The sequence below is a fragment of the Lissotriton vulgaris genome, chromosome 5 (assembly GCF_964263255.1).
Source record: "Lissotriton vulgaris chromosome 5, aLisVul1.2, whole genome shotgun sequence".
In the NCBI taxonomy this organism is placed as follows: Eukaryota; Metazoa; Chordata; class Amphibia; order Caudata; family Salamandridae; genus Lissotriton; species Lissotriton vulgaris.
This window is the reverse complement of record NC_141693.1, coordinates 1,794,496,160-1,794,519,255: the sequence shown is the minus strand read 5'-3', so window position 1 is coordinate 1,794,519,255 and position 23,096 is coordinate 1,794,496,160. Positions and strand designations below refer to the sequence as shown.

The 23,096-nt window shown below is 47.0% G+C and overlaps 1 pseudogene; it reads left to right on the top strand.

Annotated features, from left to right (window-relative positions):
- Positions 1-2,906: 2,906 nt before the first annotated feature.
- Positions 2,907-7,616, top strand: LOC147717195 (uncharacterized; annotated as a pseudogene).
- The last annotated feature ends 15,480 nt before the right edge of the window (positions 7,617-23,096 follow it).

Sequence of the window (23,096 nt, the reverse complement as noted above, 5' to 3'; positions counted from 1 at the left end):
TGCGGTACCCTGTACGTACGGGGATGGCGACTTCATAAGATAAGACATTAAAGGATCCTCAACTACCTCTTCCTTCTTGTCCGACTCCGTAGGCAAAGCAGGATAACATTTATCTATAGTCATACGCTGTAGTCTCTCAAACACTTCCTTATCCTTATCCTCCTTATCACGCTGGAACTGCTCAGCTTTCTTCACTATGGTAGCAACATTATCTCGCTGACTACGTTTATTCTGTCTGATTTCTTTCTGTCGGGCTTCTTTGCGCCACAACCGAAAGGCATCAAACATGGCCGGCCTTGATTTTCGTTCGAACAACTTCATTTCTAGATTATCTAAGATTGACGCCTCGAAGCTACCGTGAGGTGGCCAACGAAGATCGCCGTCCTTTTTTGTATATTTAATCCAATAATCGTTAAAGGTAATTGGGCCTAGCCCATGTTTGCTATATAAATCATAAGTAGGAGTTCCAACCGGAGGTATCGGACACGAGTCCTCCAGTCGGGAATCCGCACCACAAGGTCTGAAACAACTAAACAAAGTACTGCGACCAGGCATCTTGCACACTAGCTGAGTTTCACAAACTTCAAGGGTTACGGGATTTACCAAGTCCCAGCAAAGAACAAAACCCTCGGTTTTTGGCGGCTGCAGTCGTCAAACAACACAACAAAGTACGCTAGCAAAGTGTCACCGACAAAAACACTCACACAACGTGTACAACAAAAACACTCGCTAAAGTGTCAACAACCAAGAGCTATGGGAGCGACCCACAAATACTTAACTCAAAAATCGATGGCGTCACCAGGAAGGCCCGTCAATCGTCTCGCTATACCAAGGTCTACGCCAGGCGCCAAAACAGGTCTACAGTCAGGGCAGCAGTCCGTCGCAGCCGTCCGGAGGCGGGAATCTTCGCGGGAAAAGTCTTCGGGCCACTTATTTCGACAACAGGATCGATGAAGCGGAGTGCACCTTCCCTCGGAGATTTCACACGAAGTTCCTCACGATCGTCGGGCTTGGACCGGTACCACTGATGCAGCCCCACGTTGGGCGCCAACTGAAGGACTGGGTTCTGTAAGACCCAGCGGTGCCAGGGCACAACACCTGAAACCTTCGTGGGTAACCTGCTCCGGCGTACAAGTCACAGAGACACGGGACACTTCCTTCGGCGTCAACGATTCAAGGTTTATTTGCTGCAGGGAACACAGAGATCACGACAAGTACACAGCGTGCAACTTGGGGAGACTGCTTCAAATTGGTTCTGTGGATCGCTCCTTTTATACAGTTTTTACCCATAAGACAACATGGTACACAAAAGTTTACAACCCGGTTCTCACAATTATCCCCCAGAGGGGTCGCTTTGGTCACTTTGAAACACATGAGATCCGAAACATAAGTGCGGAAACATTTGGCGGTTCCCAACTGTAAAAAAACCCATCTTCCCACCATTAGCAAATTCCAATCAGCAGTAAAACAGATCGAAATAGGAACAAGGACAGGTGTAGAGGAAGACGGAGACAGTGGGGAGATCGGAAAGGGTGTAAAAGGGGAGGTAACGGGAAACACGAGATGCAGGCATCAAAGGGACGTGCCTAATGAGATGCACGGCTGAGACAATAAGCCCGTGCGGCAAGATGAGCCTCAAGCGGCGTCATCTGCCTTACAGTAGCATCCCCCTCGTCATAAAGACACTTACAAAGAACATGTGTCTTCCGCAAATATCTTGGGAGTCCCAGGGTCGCGAAGCGGACAACGTCCGTTCGCTGGCTACTTGAGGGCAAGAGACAAAATGGATGCCGTATCTAAGATGGAACCTGTGGGTACAGATGAAAAACCCACATAACAAACGAACGGTTTAAGCTAGCACAGCGAAACTGCGCACACTTACTAAACTCGTCATTTGCGGTTCATAGATACCAGACTCGACCATATTCGTACGAGTCGAAAACACCACTTACAATTGTCACGGAACCTCAACCTGCCCTACTCTTTGATCTTTATCTGACCAGCTGCTTAACAAGGAACAGGCTCAGCGAGGTTAGCCTCGGGCACGGAGTCAGTTCGGCCAGGTCATTCAGAAGTCAGCTAAGACATACGTGTCTCAAGGACTCGTTCGGCCGTAATCTTCGGCCTATGTGAGGGCAACCACTCAAAATGGCTGCCGTACACAAAATGGAACCCAAGGGTTCAAACTAAATCCTTGAATACAGAGTGTTCTCATAGATCGATTCATGCGAAAATGCTCATACACGCTACACTCGTCATTTGCGGTCTGCTGATACCAAAATCGTCTATTTCCGACGACCTTATTTGAACGGGTTTGGAACACCCGAACCAGACCCACAAACTCACGGAACTACACTCGCTTACTCTTTCATAGCTGTCTCATTATCTTCCCCATCTCTGTCTGTGCTTACCCCTTCTTTCTCTATTGTTCCCCCTTTAAACTCTCCTATGCTCATTCTATCTCTGCCACCTCACTCTTCACCTTCTCTCACCCCATTATCCCTCCTCTTCCCTTTACAGAAAGTCACACGGCCGGAGAGCTTGCAGTGGGAGACAGTGTGCACTGTAGGGCCGAGGTCAGGGGAAGAACAATCCTGGCCTCTGATCCGCAGGTCAGTACACCTCCACCCACCGCACCTGGGCTCCAGGCAGGCTGCGTAGGCCATCGTCACCACCCTATTCCTGCCAATGTCCCAGCAGGTGGAGTAGGGTGGGGTTGGATTTGCAGGAGCAAGTGAGTCAGACTTCAGTAGGAGGCCAAGCGTTTAATGGCAGGGTCACATATGCAGGCTCTCTTCCCTCCCACCCATTCAGGCTGCACACATCGCTGTGCCCCTGGCAACTGATGTGCAAAACACTAACACGACGACCCAGCATGGAGGCGCGACAGGGGGCGGCTAAGGACAATGAGAGCTTTGGGAGCAGAGGCCCACTTGCCCCTGCGGCAGGCCGTTCAGCTGATTGTTACAGACAGACGTGAAAACGGCCAACATGCTGCCAAAAACGAGAAGTGCCGGTACTCAGCTGGGTAAAAACAAGAAGTGCCGGTACTCAGTACCTGTGAGTACCGGCCCATTTAAAGCACTGATTATACCTACAACAAGCCAGGACTATTGGCTATGTCAATGGCTGTTAGTTCCATTAGATAAATAAGCAGCAACTATGGCTTGTTGTATATAATATTGAAAAAGGTTCCACTTCGAGACCTGGTGACACCAGGACAGCGTTGCAGCTCCTGAGTTGCAAAAAGAGAAGGGAAATCCAGAGAGAACAAGCATTTGCAATGCAATAGGTCTTGCAATCGGAAAGTTTGAGCTATTGGTATTGTAAATGACACATTTTTTATTTATGTGTTTCTTTTGAAAATAGCGAAATTAATAGCTTTGTCATTTACAATGCCAATAGTTATAACTTTCGCAAATGTGACACCTATAGCATTTGCAATGCAATATGTGTTGTATTTACGTGACTTAGATGTATTGATATTACAAATAACAATGGCTTTTATTTTTTTTCAATAATTAATACTTAAATAAAAGTTCTTGGAATTTATAATGGCAATAGCTTAAACTTTTGTAAATAACTTTTGTGAAGATTATGTTCAGTGTATTTTATTGTGACGAAAATCCAAGAACAGAAGTGAAATATGAACTTCTTTTTGTGACATTTGTAATAAAGCTTGAAACATTGTGAGAACATATTTGAACCAGATGTTGTTGAATGGTTGCACAGATTGATGCTGTTGTGGCGTTCAGTGATGCTGTTGTAGCGCATAGTGATGTTGTGGTGCCCCTGAGTGATGCCGTGGTGGTGCTGAGTGATGCTGTGGTGATGCGATAGATAGGTAGAGTGAGTGCGATAGATAGATACGTGGATGTGGTGGAGGTAGACGTGGTAGTGGCTTCGTGGTGGCCGCAGTGGTGGCCGTGGTGGTGGATATGGTGGTGGTGGACGTGGTGGTGGTGGATGTGGTGGATGTGGTGGACATGGTGGTGGACGTGGTGGTGGTGGATGTGGTGGTGGTAGTGGTGGTGGTGGTGGTGCTGGGTGTGGTGGTGGATGTGGTGGACATGGTGGTGGTGGCCATGGTGGTGGTGGACGTAGTGGTGGTGGATGTGGTGGTGGTGGAGGTGGTAATAGAGGTGGTGATTGTGGACGTGGTGGTGGCGAACGTGTTGGTGGTGGACATGGTGGTGGATGTGGTGGTGGTGGTAGTGGTGGTGAACATGGTGGTGGTGGTGGTGGTGGTAATGTGCCTTTAAAATGCACAAAACAACATAAGGTTTAATAGTTTATAAACTTGGAACGGCGGCCGTGAGGGCTGGAGACAGAGAAAGGGGGTAACAAAAAAAGTGGGAGACGCTGTTGAGGGGGCCGCGGCGAAGTGCCAGGGCAGGAAACGAAGCGGCAGACGAGGGGCGCCTCGGTAGGCCGTGCAAGGTCCCCCCCGGAGGAAGAGGGCGGCTCACGATGGATGAAGGCGGAGGAAGTGAGGGGCGAGTGACCGGGAGAGGTAGATTGTCACGACGAGAGAGAACATGCAAGGAAGAAGGGGCCAGATGTAGGTAAATCACATTTACTGATTTTGAAATACGGAATATTACCGAATTTTACCGATTCGGTATTTCAAAATAGGTAAATGGGATGTAGGTACCAACATTTGGATTTATTACCGATTCCTTAAAAATTTGGTATTTACCGATTCGGTAAATACCGAATCGGTATTTGCTATTGAATCCTATGGGCCTTGAAGCCCATAGGATTCAATTCAAATACCGATTCGGTATTTACCGAATCGGTAAATACCGAATTTGTCAAGGGTGCAGGGGGTGTCACTTTGACACCCTCTAGCACCCCCAAAACGGGCATGTGTGTAATGTGGCACACAGACATGCCCTAAGGGCACGTCTGTCTGTCACATGGCACATGTGTACATGCACAGATGTGCATGTACACAGGAATCGGTATTTTACCATGGATTTGTATTCCATGGTAAAATACCGATTCTGAAAGCCATGTGCCAATGGAAAATTGGCTACCCACATTTCAATCTTGCATTTTCGGTAAAATTACCGAATCGGTAAAATTACCGATTCGGTAAAATTACCGAATCGGTAAAATTACCGATTCGGTAAAAGTACTGATTCGGTAAAATTACCGAAAATGCAACATTTAAGGGCCCCTACATGTCAATGGCCATTTACCGGTCGGTAGCGGCCAAATTCGGCCGTTACCGATCGGTAAATGGCTATTTTCGGCCACCTACATCTGGCCCAAGGTTCTGTAAACCTGCAGGCTTCCGTGACACTAAATTCTACTCTGTGCGCAAGGCAGACATCCTAGCACGAAGGGACAAGCTTCGGCTGGCCAGAGGGCTGGAGCCGGAGGTCCCCTCTGCCAAGACCACTGCTGGCTTCCAGAAGCTGATGAAATATCGTGGCTGTGTCAGGCAAGAGTTGGGCCATAAGGTTCGGATCCAAAAGCAGCTACCTAGGAACATAAACACCTCTGGGAGCGTGGCGAATGATAAAGACAGTTGGGATTTGCCTATGATGTCTGGCTGGAACAGCTCGGACCTTGTGAGAAGTGGTGCTGTGAAATCCAAACACACCATGGATGTGCAAGGGAATTCAAAGGGCCATTGGCCCTGTGCAAATAATGTAGCTCGTGGGTCTCCGGTGGATCGAAAAAATAGCCCCAGGTTTGAAAGGGAGGATGTAGTGCCTGGCAAAAATTTGCACAAGAGGGCCATTCGGAAAAACCGACGGTCATTTCTGGCGTTCATGATGCTGTATCATTTGCAAAAAAATCGGCGTTGACATTCCATTGGAAGATCTGGCGGAAGGGTGGAAGTCGCCGCAGGAGCACCGGCTCCAAGCTCATCTGGTCCTCTGTTTCCTTGTCCCCGGCTTCAGAGGCTGATGAAGACCTGGGTTCTGCTTATTGCCCATCAAAGAAAACTGCATAGGTCCCTGGGAGTGCTGTGAGCCACCACTGTGCGGGAGAACTGCACCGGATGATCACACTCCTGTGTGGCTGCAGGTTGGACATGGGTCACGGGTACAGCCACACAACAACCTGAGTCCCCCTCATCAGTTTTCTCTGGTCAACTGCAGCCCCTCGCCAGGCCCCCGTACAGACAGACTCCCACACAACTATGGGTATCGCAGAAACAATTCCACACCAATTACTGAGTATAACTGTACAGGCTATGTGTCGGCAGAAACTAATCATTTGCAGGGTCTCCTCAACCACACCGGCGAGAGTATCAGCAGGTCTCCCCACACCGGTCTCCTGAGCTCGCTAATGACTGAGGACGAGGACGCTGGGGAGCTTTCATCCTTGTATCCACAGTGCACAGAGTTGGAGAAGGTAACCTTTGATGGGGAGAGCGAAGAGGACCAAGAGGACTTGTATCATGGGATGGATTCCCAGTCCTCTGGGGAGCTGAAGGGGGATGCTTCGCTGGATGGTGACTCTGCAGCTATATATCCAAATGGCTACATGTCCATGACATCACACAGTGACATTTGCCTTCCCGGTGGGACTACAGACCCCAGCATCATGATTACCAACGTTTGTAGTATTGATTCGGTGTTGATAGATCAATTGCATAAGAGCCCCAGAGCGCCGGATGCAGTGATCAGCAATGGCCCTCGCGCAGAACCAACTGAGCCTGTTCCCAGCAAGCTGGAAACTCAAGTGGGAGAAGAAAATGAGCAGCCTGAGAAGCCAGGCCAGTCTGAGTCCTTGACAGAAGAACACATAGCCTGTGTACACAGTATTTTGGATCAGTTTTTGCAGACCTATGGGAGCCTTATTCCTCTTGGCACTGATAAAGTGGTCGAAAAACTGGAAGATGTATTCTAAGAGGACTTCTCCACTTCACAGAGGAAGAGCTTAGTGTACCATCTTATTCAGTCCTACCAGCGGTGCCCGGCAATGCTATGATTCGAGGCTTCAGAGTCAATAACAATCCCCATGGGCTAACCATGGATGATCTAGGCACACTTTATGGACAGAACTGGCTCAACGACCATGTTATGAACATGTATGGAGACCTAGTGATGGACAGTGTGCCTGACAAGGTGCACTTCTTTAACAGTTTTTTTACGATAAGCTGCGTACTAAGGGGTACGATGGAGTCAGTGCTGGACGAAAAATGTGGATATCTTTAAGAAGGATCTGCTTCTTATACCCATTCATCTGGAGGTTCACTGGTCGCTGGTGTCCGTGGATGTAACTCAGAGAAGCATTACATACTTTGATTCTCAGCGTACCCTCAACAGGAGATGCCCCAAGCACATTGCCAAGTACCTCCAAGCAGAAGCAGTAAAGAAGGACAGACAGGACTTCTTCAGTGGTTGGAAAGGTTATTTCAAAATGAAAGTAGCAAGACAGAATAATGACAGTGATTGCGGGGCCTTTGTACTGCAGTACTGCAAGCATTTGGCCCTAGGTCAGCCTTTTACCTTCACACAGCAAGACATGCCAAAACTTAGACGTCAGATCTACAAAGAGCTATGCCACTGTAAGCTGACTGTGTGAGGAGAGCAGGAGAGGGGGGACCCTCTCAGTACAAGATACACTGAGGCACAAGTAGCCCTGCTGCAAGACTAATTATGTGAAGGGGCCGGGGGCAATTTGAGGAAGCCCCGACAATTAAGATGGAACTGTCAAGGGGTGGTGGTGTTAGGGGGCGGGGGTGACTAAAAACAAAAAATGAAAGCTGTCTTCAAGAAAACAAAAATGAAAAAAAATCCGTCTGTGTTAGTACGTTATAACTTAATATTGGGACCTCGCAGTGAATTTTTTTTTTTTTACTTTTATTTTCTTGGTCACCATATTTTTGCATATTTAAATGTTACTGACTTGAGGACGTAATTCTGTATTTTTTTTTGTCGAGATGAAAGATGAAGAGAAAAAAGCAAATGTTGGCTGATAGGTGGCGAAACCTATTAAAAGTTGTTTGTTAATAAAATGCCCTATATTAAGGGAAGCATAAAAGTGTGTTAAAATGATGTTTCAGTAGTGAAAATATTAAAAAGCTAGAACGCACTGTAACTTATTTAAACAATGTTATGTAGTGTGCGGTATATCAGAGTGCACATAAACCCTGGGCTTGATGAAAAATTACCTTACATAGTAGGGGAAGTTCATAGCGGTACACAACTGCATTATACTCCGGGAAGCATAAAAGTATGTGAAGCAGAAGTAAGACCTCAAGTTGCATCAGAAGTCAGCATGAAGAATAAAGTTAATATATTTAAAATTTAGTTGAGGAAGCATACAAAGAATGTAGACCAGTGTCTGGGATTTGAGAGGGAAGTGTTAAGTGTGTCAGCATGTGGTGAAAAGCAATCAATGTTTAGGTTGGGTCTCCTGCTCGCAGATTAACAAAAAGATGGTGACACAGACAACAACGTAGGCACACAGGATTGCTGTACAAATTTGGACGAAATGGTAGCCCACATATCACCACTTCAAAACCCGAAACTGAGCAACACAATAAAATATATTTGGGGTGGTGACTTTAACCATTACCTATGTCCAAATCACAAAAGCGGGATCTGTGGCCTACAATCCGAAACTGGCAATCCGATCCCCCACTTCGCTCATACCCAAAGTGGAAATAAGCTGAACGAAATAGTATTCACTCTGGACCTTGACTTTGTAAACGAGCTAGTGCACCCATCCCAGGAATTTCAACCCACCTTCCACGGGCGTGGTAGCACATCCACCATTGATTTTATTTTAGCCTCCATCACTAGTAAGAACTCGCTAAGAAACTACAAAGTAGGGTCTTGCCCGATCAGCGATCACTACCCTATAAGTGTGGAGATCATCATGGAGAAACCAGATCCTCCCCTAACGAAAATCAGTCCTCTTGATCAACAATCATTATCACTGAGGAAAAGAAACGGGTTCGCAATCAAATGGGCCAAAGTTGATCCTGAGGTGACCTCACAAAGAATATTTGAAAAAGCCCATCCCTGGTTAAGGGACTGTCTCGCTGCAGAGGCTTCGTCTGAATCAATCGTCACTTCCTTCCTTAACGTCCAAGGGATAATAAGAGACGAGCTAGCTAAACAAAGGTCAAACAAACCAATATCCCAAACTGAAAGATGGTTTAATTCAGACTGCAGAAAGGCCCTGTCGCTGCTAAAAGAAGCCCTCCGCAAGGAGCCAAGAGACGCTCAACTAATCTCATCCCGGAGGAAAACATACAACGAAGCCAGGAAAAATCGCAGGTCCCAGATAAAGAGAGATCTTTGGTGCCAACTGCATGAGAGCGCACTAAAAAAGGACAACATAACTTTTTGGCAGACCATCAGATCACCCTTCTTCGATAAAGAAAATGATCCGAATCCACTTGACGTAGCAGTAACTGAATGCGAATGGGTTCGCCACTTCTCGAAAAATTTTTATCCACTACCTGCCACGTCCCAACAAGATCACGCGGCCGAAGCAGAGCCCCACCTTTGCCCTAACAATTTACCCATTAACCTACGCTTCACTGTAACCGAGGTTAGAAAAGCAATTGCAGCATCCAAAACTGGCAAGGCTCCCGGCCCAGACGGGGTACCCATGGACCTGTTCCTGCACAATAGCGACTATTGGTCGCTAATAATAACCCGGGTAATGTCCGCAGTCGTTGAGATCGGTCTCCTACCATCATGGTCATCGTCTACACTCTTGCCAATCTTTAAGAAAGGGGACCGCAACGACCCGGCTTGCTACCGGCCGATCTCCCTTCTGGATGCCACGGGAAAAATTGCAGGACGACTACTCCTGGACCGATTACAATCCTGGGCTCAGGAAAACAACATCTTTACGGACCTGCAATATGGCTTCCAGAAGGGGCTCGGTACAGTGGAGCAAGCCCTCAACCTGACCCTCTTGACCGACAAATATGTCCATGCAAAAAATGGGATAATTTACCTGGTCTACATCGACCTGAGCGCAGCTTTTGACTGCGTTCAGCACGCAAAGCTGTGGGAAATTATGTCGAACCTTGGAGTAGATCCACCGATACTGGCCTTTCTCAGGGGCCTATACACCAATGCAGAAGGCCGAGTGCGGTACGGCATTGGCGGCGACCTGTCACGTCCTTTTAAAATCACGCGAGGAGTAAGGCAAGGGTGCGTACTGGCACCCTTCCTATTCAACCTGTACACCAACGGGATTGAAAAAGCAATGCTGGCAGGAAGTCAGGACCTCCCGCAAATTGATCGGCGGCCAATACCCATTCTACTCTTCGCCGACGACTCGGTCATCCTGGCCCGAACAGCCATTCAACTCCAAAGGCAATTGAATAAATACGTGACGTTCATGGACTCCCTAGGACTGAAAGTAAATACGAAGAAAACGTTTACAATGTCCATAGGCCCCAAGTCTGGAAAAACAAAAACTATACATATAAATAACACTAAGCTGGAAAAAACGTCAACCTACCTGTATCTGGGTATACTCGTGGACGACTCTATGACCTGGCGAAAAGCCATTGAAGCCAGAAACCTAAATTTTCGCCGAGCAACATCAGCACTTTGTGCTTTCTCCAGGAAATTAGGAAAACCAGCTCCATCCGAATTATTAACACTATACTATGCAAAATGCCACAGCGTGGCGAACTATGGAGCAGGCATCTGGGGCCACGGAAACATCCAGCAAATACAGGCAACCGAGAACGCTTTTATTAAGTATGTCCTGGCACTCCCACAAAGTTCCCCGATTTTAGCGTCACATCGAGAGCTAGGGATGGAATACGTGACAGACACCATACGTTGCCAGCCTCTCATCTTATGGCATCGCATTTGGTGCAATCCTGAAAGCCACGTCACACGCTCCATCATTACAGACTGCCTGAGCCTAGCACATTGGAGAAAAATCCCCTGGCTTAATTATGTCTTCAAATTTTTTAAAGACCTTAACTGTGAACATTATTTTCATGATCCACCCTCAATTGAAGACATATCCAAGAAACGGCTGAAAGACCTGTGTTTAGGACATTTGAGAGAACTTCGTAACCAGGCGGAGATAGTGAAAACGCAAAATGGTAAAATCTCCCAAATACAAACAGGGAGACTGATACAGCCTTACCTTACGTTCTTCTTATCGAACTATGAAAAGTTTTTACTGACAAGATTCAGGTTCGATCTTTTTTTCCGCCTGGTCACGTTCCCAGAACAGAATACATGGTCACGGACTTTGATCTGTTGCCCATGTGATGGGGCCTCCACGCAAAATACGGTCCATGTCATTTTATTCTGCAAATATTACAGCATGGCTAGGAAAAAATGGATTCTCCCCCTCTTACGCTCAAGCGGCCTCAGGAATACATATCCAGCGCTTGCCTACCTTCAGTCGCCGTTAAACCCCCATGAAGCGAAAATGACAGCGACTTTTCTAAAAAAAGTTATAAAAACACGGCAGGACATTGTTTTATAAAATGTATCATGTGAATTCTAGCTCAAAATTGACTGATTTTTTAAAACTGTTGTACTTTTTATGATTATGTAAATTTTAATAATCGAATAAAAGTTATGAACTGGTGACACAGATAGTGATCAAAGACCTTCCTGCCGGACTATCAAAAGGATTTCTTGAGGGGAGGTTTCCCAGAAGGAAATAAATTATGGCAGCTGTGTGCTGTTTCCCACTTTTGCCGACAACAAGAACCATCTAGGATTATATTATAAAATTTTAGAACAAGTGTTGCTCTTGTGTACGGCATTTAATAAAGTATATAACGGCTGAGGAAGTGAGAGAGCGGTACTTCCTTACCGAGTTTACAAACCGAAGCACTTCTAATACAACCAATAGATACTGTGCCTTATGATGGTGCCGTTCGCCCGGGGATGGGTGTTAAATCACTGCAGTATTGTAAAAAATAACATAAATACATTACTGTTGGGGAAAGTGGTTGGTGATACAAATTAACTTCAGACACAAAATTATATCTATTGTGAGTAATAAAGCGTAAACGGGTGTGAAAGTCCATGTAATCCCCCTTCGTGTATTCCGGTGCAATTACATCCCGGACTAATGAAAATTCAACACAGACACTCTGGGAAGTTTGTACTGCACAATAAAATGCATTACATTTTCGAAGAATAAATGTATGTAAAAAAAATGATTATCGTCGGGGATTTGTAGCTGGTGCAGTGTACTGCTGTTGTGCTGGTAACACTAGATAGAAATTAGAATTCTGTAAATGCAGTATCGGAGGACAATGTTCCTTAAAAAATATAAGTCAATCAATCAATCAATCAAAGACATTTATAGAGCGCACTACTTACCCGTAGGGTCTCAAGGCGCTTGGGGGGGTGGGGGCCGTTACTGCTCGAACAGCCAGGTCTTCAGCTTCTTCCTGAAGGAGAGGTGGTCTTGGGTCAGGCGCAGGTCGGTTGGGAGGGAGTTCCAGGTCTTGGCGGCCATGTAGGAGAAGGACCTTCCTCCTGTTGTCGCTCTTCGGATGCGGGGGACGGCGGCTAGGGCGTGGCTGGCTGATCGGAGGTGGCGTTTGGGAGCGTAGAAGTTGATTCGGTTGTTGAGGTAGCTCGGGCCTTGGTCGTGTAGGGCTTTGTGTGCGTGGATGAGGAGACGGAAGGTGATTCTTTTGTTGACGGGGAGCCAATGCAGGTCTCTCAGATGTCCGGAGATGTGGCTGTTTCGTGGGATGTCGAGGATGAGTCTGGCTGAGGCGTTCTGGATCCGCTGGAGTCTCTTCTGGAGCTTGGCGGTGGTACCGGCGTAGAGGGCGTTGCCGTAGTCCAGTCGGCTGGTGACGAGGGCCTGGGTGATGGTCTTCCTGGTCTTGGTGGGGATCCACCAGAAGATCTTCCGTAGCATGCGTAGGATGTTGAAGCACGCCGAGGAGACGGCGTTGACTTGCCTGGTCATGGAGAGGGAGGAGTCCAGGATGAAGCCCAGGTTGCGTGCGTGGTCTGTCGGTTTGGGTGCGGTGCCCAGGGCAGGGGGCCACCAGGAGTCGTCCCAGGCGGAGGGCGAGGAGCCCAGAATGAGGACCTCCGTCTTGTCTGAGTTCAGTTTCAGGCGGCTGGTCGTCATCCACTCGGCTACATCTTTCATCCCTTCGTGCAGGTTGGCTCTGGCGGCGGCGGGGTCGTTGGTCAGGGAGAGGATCAGCTGGGTGTCGTCGGCGTAGGAGATTATGTTGAGGTTGTGTTGGCGTGCGATGGCCGCGAGGGGGCTCATGTAGACGTTGAAAAGGGTGGGGCTCAGCGAGGATCCTTGAGGGACGCCGCAGATGACTTCGGTGGCCTCTGACTTGTACGGTGGTAGGCGGACTCTCTGTGTTCTTCTGTCGAGGAAGGAGATGATCCATTCCAGTGCCTTCTCCTGGATTCCGACGTTGCTGAGGAGAAGTGACAGCTGATTCAACAGTTATATCATTAAAGAGCTGGTACGCACTGTAACTTAATTAAACACTGTTATATGGCGAACGCGTATTCTAGTGTAATTGCATCTCGGGATTAGAATGTTCGGAGAAGTCCGTAGCTGGACACTTAAATAGTTACAATTTGTAGAAGCATATAAGTAAGTTAAGGTGCAGTAAGACGTTCTTTGAAAAAGTAACAGAAATATTAAAAGAAATGTTTTATAGTAGGCAAAGCACAGTGTGAGTGTAATAATGCGCTTACAGCCTGAGAGTGTCCAAATTTAGCAAAATTAGGCTGTGCGCCGAGTGGGAGAAGAGGAGCTGTGGAAGGTAGACAGAGTATCAGGAGGCAACAGAAGTCGAATGAGGAGAGACAATGTGCAAAATATAAAGTAATAAGAAGCACTGCTTGGATGAGTCGAACGAGGAGCTTTCAAAACCAACAAAAAAGGACCTGCAACTTGGAAAAGCTTCAAGGAGCAAGACCACTAACGAGGGCAGTAGAGGCACCACAAAGTTTAAACAAGTGCTCGGCATTGCTGTGGCGGGGGGTAGCGGGGGTGGGGGGGTGGGGAGCGCATTCCTTTGAAGTCTGATGCAGGGGCGGGGAGCTGTAACTTTGAAGTCTCTGAGGCACAGAGAAATGGTGGTTTGTCACGTGGCTGGTTTGTGCACGCACACGGAGCACGTGCACTGTCCATAATCTGCATTGAAAAGCCCCTTGGTAAGCTTTCCTGGAGCAGCTCTCTATATCTCTCGCATAGCGATTGCTTACGCAATACGCTAGGCGAGACCTAAAAATGACTCTCTTTAAAGGATTTCCCTTCCCCTACAACGCTCACCTGGCATGACGTCATGCCGTAACTTCTCCACTAGTGAGAAGTGAGCAGTGTGAGCACGTGCACATGATGTGCCTGCAGTTACTGCAGTCCAGAAAAAACAGACTGCCGTGTCAGCAGGCATAAAACAGAGCCCGAAAGAGACCCGTTTCGAGGCCCCCTTTAAAAAACTGCTGGTGCTCAGACCTGGTGAGGCCCAGCCCACTTAAAGCCCTGCCTCACCACTAGAGGTGGGTGTCAAAGCCCAGCTCACCTGAGTTTCTGTTCAGTTCTGATGGAGGTTGAAGACAGTCCGACCCCACCCTGAAACTGCTTGTTCCAGCACACTAGTTTTAAAACAGTGCACTAAGAATCAGAAGCTCAAGGGAAGGGGGGAAGTGGATAAAATAAAAAAAGAGAGACAGCACCGTTCTTGCGTTTCCACCGTAGAAGAACTGCTAAAATCTGCGACCCTCTCTGACTTCTATAGAAACTGGTGCCTAATGAAACATAAACAACGAACAGATAAGTGCAACCTATCCCTAAATATGTTCCTGACTAAACCTTAATCTTATTAGAAATTCTCTTCTAAAAGTACCTCTTGGATCCTGGTCTGGGATGTGCTTTCTATTACTATAAAACGTATGTAAAATCAAATGAATATCATTATCAGAATTACCAACGTCTAACATTCACCTTAATATAACTAAAGCCTAAATTCTTAATAGCAAACTGACTTTTCACACATTTCCAGACTTTTTATAAAACAAATACTGTACTTTTACATCAAAATACAGCAGGTAATTTGTGCAAGTCCTTGATTTACTGTTTGCCTTGCTGTTAATGGTTTCCTCTGTTCGATTCTTAAAAAAGTTCCATGTAAAACAATGTTTATTTTACAAAGTTCCACAAAGTATTCTTGTAACAAAGGGTTTGAACCACAAAGTTCGTGGGAGATATCTTGTTCCAAATTGTCTTTACATGAATCCAGATATCGCCGATAAATTTCTTTCAGGTAATAAAAGGTTTTGCACTTACTTGTTGCCGAAAAGGGATACTGATCAGTCTAACCTTGACCTCTTTCTCTTTTGCAGGTCGATTGCAGTGGACAGAAGAGGGGCTGAGGCAAGAAGTAGCCGGAAACCAGAAGAAGGAAGAGCCAGAAGCCGCGCCTGTTGAAGTCAATGAAGGTCTGGAGAGAGCAGGAGTGCCAGCGCCGAAGGATCTGTTCTCAGGTAAGTGGGAGGTAGATGAGCACAAGCACTGGGTGAGGCTTTGGGGCTGCCTTTTATAGACAGGGCTGGGTGTGGTTCGAAGAGCTGGGTGTGGTTCGAAGAACTGGGTGTGGTTCTCACAAGCAGGTGTGCAGAGCTTCAGTTATTATGCTAATGAGTTGAAGTAACACATGGCCTAGGGAGGAGTGTTCTAAATAAGCCTTGGTAAAAGCAAGGTCCAATGTGCCAACAAGACAGCAATGTCCAAACTTTGAATACATTGAGCAACATACACAGAAGTCTTAGGGAGGGGCTGAGATTACAAGAAAGGCTTTCAGTAATATGTTTAAAGAGAGCTATTACAGAAAACACTGGTGCAATGAGAGGGGACATGCTCTTTGCTGTGCACAAACCCTAACAGTGGGTGAGCCACTGAAATCTCGAGCTTGAAGCTTGGCTCGGGTCGAGGTCCTTTTGGAACTGCGAGCCCATAACGAGCCAAGCTTTCATGAGAATTCTGCCTACCACCCTCCCTCAAGCCAGGTTGTAGCGTTAAGCTGACTTCGGGAGCAGGGTGCCAGGGTCGAGTCTCGGTATGTAGTGGCATCTCCTGCGATATGGAAGATGAGGGTGGCCCCCCCGTTAGCACTTTAAAAAATATATAAATAAAACAATAATAAAACTTGTTCGAAACCCATTTTCTAAGGGGTCAGGGTTACGATCAGCCATAGGGGAGTGGTGGGCTCTACCTACACTGCACATGTGGTTTTTGGCCAGCGGTCTTAGGCCGGCCAAAAACGGCATGCGCAGTGACCCCTCTCCAACCTCAGCTGCATTGCTGAGGTTGGAGGGAACAGGCACAGACTCACAGTCTGTCCTGGAGCGCACATCATTGGCGCTCAGGGCAATCCTGAAGCTGCTCTCCTATAGAGCAGCTTCAGTATTGGCTGCAGGACAGGCTGTGAACCTGTGTGTCACGTTTTAGGCCCTTTTTATGGGAACTGCATCTCACAGAGTGCCTGCTGATAGTGTGCTGTTTGTGTCATTTGTTAGTTCTATCTGTTGCTATATCTTTTCTGCACCCCTTGCTTCCGGTGCTTGTCACCTGTAAAGCCTATCTACCCTGAACCTGAGCGTTTGTCTAAGCCTTACGGGGCCCCTGGATATTTTCCTGTGAAAACATTTGTTTGTTCGGAGTAAGCGGAGACTGAGCAAAGCCGCGCTGAAAGGCTTTTCCGCTTCACGGCTCATCTGTGCCCTTTGACCCTGGGAGCCGCGCTGAGAGAAGGAGCCGCGCTGAGAGAAGGAGAAGACGCCTGCTGCTTTCGCAGTAAAGTGAGCACTGTTGGGCTTGAATGTACACTGACTGAGAGAAGGAACGCCAATTGTACCCGTGCTTCCTCTCCGTACTGTGAATAGAGGTGTGCGCTTCTGATTAGCGTAATTTCCTGGAGCACCGTGACTCTTCTCTCTTGTGCACCGCCCATATGTTTTGACTTGGATATTGTTTGGCTCAGTCGGCATTAATCTCCAGTGGATTGGAAAAGGCATGAACCTGCATATACTTACTGGCCACGGAGAATTGGAACAGGCTATTTGAAATAAGAGACTTCAGTGAGAGAGCACATTAGCTTCCTAGATGTGCATTCGAGACTAAGATTATTGCTTTCTCTCTGGAGCTGTGACTCTTTTGAACCTTGTTTTCTTTTTTCTTATTTTTCTTTATCTATCTTCCTATTGGATGTTTGTGGCAGTTCAGACTAGTGAGTATTTACCTCTTATCCATACCTCTACTGCTCTTGGTTCCATTGAGGGGGAGGGGGTTAGTATTTACAAGTGTCTTCTTGTGTATCCATGCAGACTCAGCATGCAACCTTAGAGAGGAACACCTAACCTGCCTTCGCCTGCTGTAGATTGTTTCTGGCTGCCAGCCTGTTATATTTTATTTCTACATTTTTCCCCTTCCCTGGGGGAGGTTTTCCTAGAAGAGTGTTATAACTATGACTCGCCTGGGGAACCGCTCCTAGGGAGGAAGGAATTAAGCTACGACATCGCTCCTGCTGCATCTGAATCTTAAGGTTAGTCATCCTGCCTAGTTTGTGACACTGTGCCTACCTGCAGCTGCGGAGAGGAGAGAAAGAGCATGAGGGCAGCAGGTACGTTTTATTTTTTCCTTTGTTGTATTCGTTGTTCCCCCTATTGGATGTTTGTGGCAGTTCAGACTAGTGAGTATTTACCTCTTATCCATACCTCTACTGCTCTTGGTTCCATTGAGGGGGAGGGGGTTAGTATTTACAAGTGTCTTCTTGTGTATCCATGCAGACTCAGCATGCAGCCTTAGAGAGGAACACCTAACCTGCCTTCGCCTGCTGTAGATGGTTTCTGGCTGCCAGCCTGTTATATTTTATTTCTCCATTTTTCGCCTTCCCTGGGGGAGGTTTTCCTAGAAGAGTGTTATAACTATGACTCGCCTGGGGAACCACTTCTAGGGAGGAAGGAATTAAGCTACAACATCGCTCCTACTGCATCTGAATCTTAAGGTTAGTCATCCTGCCTAGTTTGTGACAGAGTGACAAGCCCACGTTCTCTTGCGGCCCGAGCGATGGACACCAACACTGTATTGCAAACCGTGTTGGATTCCTTAACTGCTTTACGGGTTGAGGTAGACGCAGTAAGAGGGGAGAACCATGATATGCGGAGTGAGATGGGTGCCCTTAGACGTGATATTGAGGGATTGGCCCAGGCTAGGTCTACAGGAAAGCAGTATATTAGGGAGGCTACTTTACCCCCGTCCAAATACCTTCCCATTTAGCCCCAGGAGTGCAGGGTCCATCTACCATTCAGGTTATACAACCTGTTCAGCTACCTTTGGCACCGCCTGAAAGGTTCTTAGGGTATCCTAGGAAATTTAGTACCTTTTTAGGGCAGTGTAAGCTGCACTTCATGTGCAAACCCTCTGTTTTCCCTGATGACCATTCTAAGACCACCTTTATGTTGTCTTACTTGGGAGGCAACGCTGCGAGTTGGTCATTTCCTTTAATTGATAAAAATGATCCTGTGTTAGCTAGTTTTGATGATTTTTGTGAAGAAATGCGTAAGTTGTTTGACCGCAAGGCTCATATGTTGTCCTTGGATCGGGAACTTATAACGCTTAAACAGGGATCACTGGATTTATTAAGCTATATCACCCATTTCAACCGTCTTGTTGTCGAGACTATTTGGCCATCTGCCAAACGAGTTTCCTTGTTTTATCAAGGATTGAGAGGGGAGCTGAAGGATGTTCTGGCCCAGGTGGTGAACATGCCTACTTCTCGTGAAGAATTGATAGATCTCACTATACAGCTGGATCATCGATTACAGGAACGTAAGGGCGATAAGCACCGCTATGAGTTGCGTTTTCCAGTAACAAAACCTAGAGTGGCATCGGAGGGTGCATCTACTACAGACATTTTGGAACCTATGCAAATAGGGGGAGTCAGAGGTCCCTTGAGTCCTGAAGAACGAACGCGCTGACGCAACCAAAAGCTTTGCATGTATTGCGGAAAGCCCGGACACTTTATCAGAGACTGCAAGGCTAAAACAAAGAGCATCAGAAACATACCTGCTGTTGAATATCCTTCACAGGATTTGGGAAACGAGAAAGCTCAACCAAACCAGAGGCCCTTGGTTTGAGCTATGACGAGGTGAAAGAGGTCTCTCATGCAATAACTAATAACATGCAACCTTCTGTGCCCCACATGAATTTGTGTGTTACCCTTACATGGCTAGGAGAAATACCCGTGATGGTACACGCCATGTTTGATTCAGGAGCTACGGGTAACTTCATTGATGTACAATATGCTAGGAGATTGGGAATTCCTTGCATCGAAAAAGAGGTACCTGAAGCAGTGAAAGCTGTAGATGGATCGGATTTGACATCGGGACCAGTGTGTTATCATACCTGTCCATTGGTGATGCAAGTAGGACAAGAACATTACGAACACATATCCTTTGATTTAATCGACGCTCCTCAGTTTAGATTGATCTTGGGTATGCCTTGGTTAACCCAACATGACCCAGTTGTTAAGTGGGCTGCTCGTTCTATCACACTGAGCTCTGTATATTGCGCAGAACATTGCACTCCAACGCATCCTCACGAGGAAATCAGAATGGAAACGCCTGCTAGTACTTTAGCTTCTGGAGGAAGAGCGTTGGGGGTCAACGCAATCACTACTCTTCCGGATGTATATCGAAAATATCAAGATGTCTTCAGTGAAAGAGAAGCCAGTAAACTGCCCCCACACAGGGAGTATGACTGTGTCATAGAGCTGGAATCCGGAGAAAATATTCAGTGTAGTAGGGTATATGCTCTCACCGAAGCGGAAAACACGTACTTGCAACAATATTTGAAGAAATTGTTGGAATCCGGATTCATCCGTCCGTCTACGTCTCCTGCATCGTCGCCCCTGTTTTTCATCCCTAAGAAGGAAGGGGGGTTAAGAACGTGTATAGACTATAGGGCTATTAACAGAGTTACCAGGAAGAACAGGTACCCGCTGCCTCTGATTCCAGTCTTGTTGGATCAGTTAAAAGATGCTAGGATTTTCACCAAGTTGGATCTGCGGGGTGCATATCATCTGGTGCGTGTCTGTAGAGGAGACGAGTGGAAGACTGCCTTCCGCACCCGATACGGGCTTTACGAATATCAAGTTATGCCGTTTGGCCTATGTAATGCCCCCGCGGCATTTCAATTCTTTATGGACGAGGTGTTGAGGGGCTTATTGGATGTTTCATGCATAGTCTATATAGACGACATCTTGATTTATTCCTCTACGGGAGAGGAACATGTTCAGCACGTGATGGAAGTTCTGGAACGATTGCAACGACATGAGTTGTACGCCAAGCTAGAGAAGTGTTTGTTTCACACCAGAGAAGTGGAGTTCCTGGGTTATGTCATCGGCCCGAATGGTATCCAGATGGATAAAAAGAAAACACAAGTCATTATCCAGTGGGAATCTCCTTCGTCCGTAAAAGCTTTGCAGAGCTTTTTGGGTTTTGCAAACTTTTACAGGAGATTTATCAAAGACTTCTCTAGGATCATACAGCCATTAACCTATCTGTTGAAAAAGGGAGCCAACTTCAAGTGGACTGATCCTGCGGAATGTGCCTTCCGAACTCTGAAGACATGTTTCGTGACTGCTCCCATTCTGCGACATCCAGATGCTAGCCAACCCTACATAATGGAGACGGATGCATCATACTATGCCATAGGAGGTATTCTTTCACAGAGAAACCCAGATTCTGGACAACTACATCCGGTGGCATATTACTCTCGTAAATTAACCTCCTGTGAAATCAACTATAGCATCACTGATAAGGAATTGCTAGCTATTAAGAGAGCATGTGAGGAGTGGAGACACCATTTAATGGGGGCCAGACACACAGTGGAAATCTTCACCGATCATCGGAATCTCATTTTCTTGAAAAGCGCAAGAGCGTTAACACCACGCCAATTACGGTGGTCTTTGTTTTTCTCGGATTTTGATTTCGTGATTAAATACCGTCCGGGTCCCCAAAATGGTAAAGCTGATGCGCTTTCAAGACCAGAATCAGCAGTGAGGGACCTTTCTCCAGACCCCGAGGATCCACCAGTTATTCTCCACGAGGCATCTTTCTCTCCATCGGCTTCAGCTATTTCAGGTTCCCTTGATTTCCTGAAACGAGTTGAAGAGGAAGTCAAACTGGTTGATCTGCAAACTTGGATAGCTGTAGAACCACAGCAGAGAACATTTCGAAACAGTCTTCTCTTCAGGGACAGACAATTGTATGTGCCTACGACAGAACTGCAAAATCAAGTTCTGAAATGGACTCATGACTCTACATTAGGTGGCCATTTGGGTGTTCAGAAAACCTTGCAAACCGTCACCAGGTATTTTTGGTGGGAGAACTTGAGGAAGGACATTGCAGACTATGTGGCTAAGTGTCCTGTATGTACTCAGGCTAAGGCACAGCATCAACGAAGTAGCGGTTTGTTACGCCCTATACCGATACCCCCTTCGCCATGGCACACCGTCTCTATGGACTTTATCGTGGAGATGCCTCTCAGTCACGGCAACAACACCATCTTAGTGGTTATTGATCATTTAACAAAAATGGGTCATTTTATAGCCCTAACTAAGTTGCCTACCTCTGGGGAATTGGCCCTAGTCTTCTTGCAAAATGTGGTAAGGCTACACGGTGTTCCCTCTGTTCTTATCACGGATAGGGGAACACAGTTTACCTCTAAGTTTTGGAAGGCATTGTGTGACATCCTGAATATCGATGCCCGTTTGTCAACAAGCTATCATCCCCAGACAGACGAGAAAACTGTAAGACTCAATCAAACACTTGAACAATATCTAAGGTGTTTTACTCTGCAACAGAGTGAGGAATGGAGAACGTTGTTGTGGATGGCGGAGTTCGCCTACAATAGCGCTACCCATTCATCTTTGGGATGTTCACCCTTCAATTGTCTTCATGGCTTTCATCCCAATTTTTTGCCTTTTGATCACCCTGGTGTTTCCTCCCTTCCTTCTATACAGGAGCACCATGCTCACCTTATTTCTATAGCGCAGGAGGCTAGAGAACAGTTGGTGGCAGCCAGAGACCATGACAAAAAGCAGGCTGATAGAAAAAGAACCCCTGAGCCAGTGTATACAATAGGAGACAAGGTATGGTTGAGTACGAAGTACTTGAAACTGAAGGGGAACACAAGGCTGCAACCCAAATTTGTTGGCCCATATTCCATTCTTGATGTTATCAATCCGGTGGCCATGAAGCTTCGACTTCCCCCTACATGGCACATACATCCAGTGTTCCATGTGTCTCTCTTGAAGCCATATGTGCCAGGTACCAGAGCATTGGGGAGGCCACAGCCTGTGGATATAGATGGGGACACTGAATATGAAGTGCGAGCTGTGCTCGATTCCAGGAGAGTGAGGGGTGTCTTACTGTACCTGATTGACTGGAAAGGGTATGGGCATGAGGAACGCTCTTGGGAGCCTCATTCTAATCTCCACTGCCCTAGCCTTTTGCGGCGTTTTCACTCTATGTACCCGTCTAAGCCTGGTCGAACCGCCGAGACGCCGGTCCTTGAGAGGGGGTTCTGTCACATTTTAGGCCCTTTTTATGGGAACTGCATCTCCCAGAGTGCCTGCTGATTAGTCTGTTGTTTGTGTCCTTTGTTAGTCCTATCTGTTGCTATATCTTTTCTGCACCCCTTGCTTCCGGTGCTTGTCACCTGTAAAGCCTATCTACCCTGAACCTGAGCGTTTGTCTAAACCTTATGGGGCCCCTGGTTATTTTCCTGTGAAAACATTTGTTTGTTCGGAGTAAGCGGAGACCGAGCAAAGCCGTGCTGAAAGGCTTTTCCGCTTCACGGCTCGTCTGTGCCCTTTGACCCTGGGAGCCGCACTGAGAGAAGGAGCCGCGCTGAGAGAAGGAGCCGCGCTGAGAGAAGGAGAAGACGCCTGCTGCTTTCGCGGTAACGTGAGCACTGTTGGGCTTGAATGTACACTGACTGAGAGAAGGAACGCCGATTGTACCCGTGCCTCCTCTCTGTACTGTGAATAGAGGTGGGCGCTTCTGATTAGCGTAATTTCCTGGAGCACCGTGACTCTTCTCTCTTGTGCACCGCCCATATGT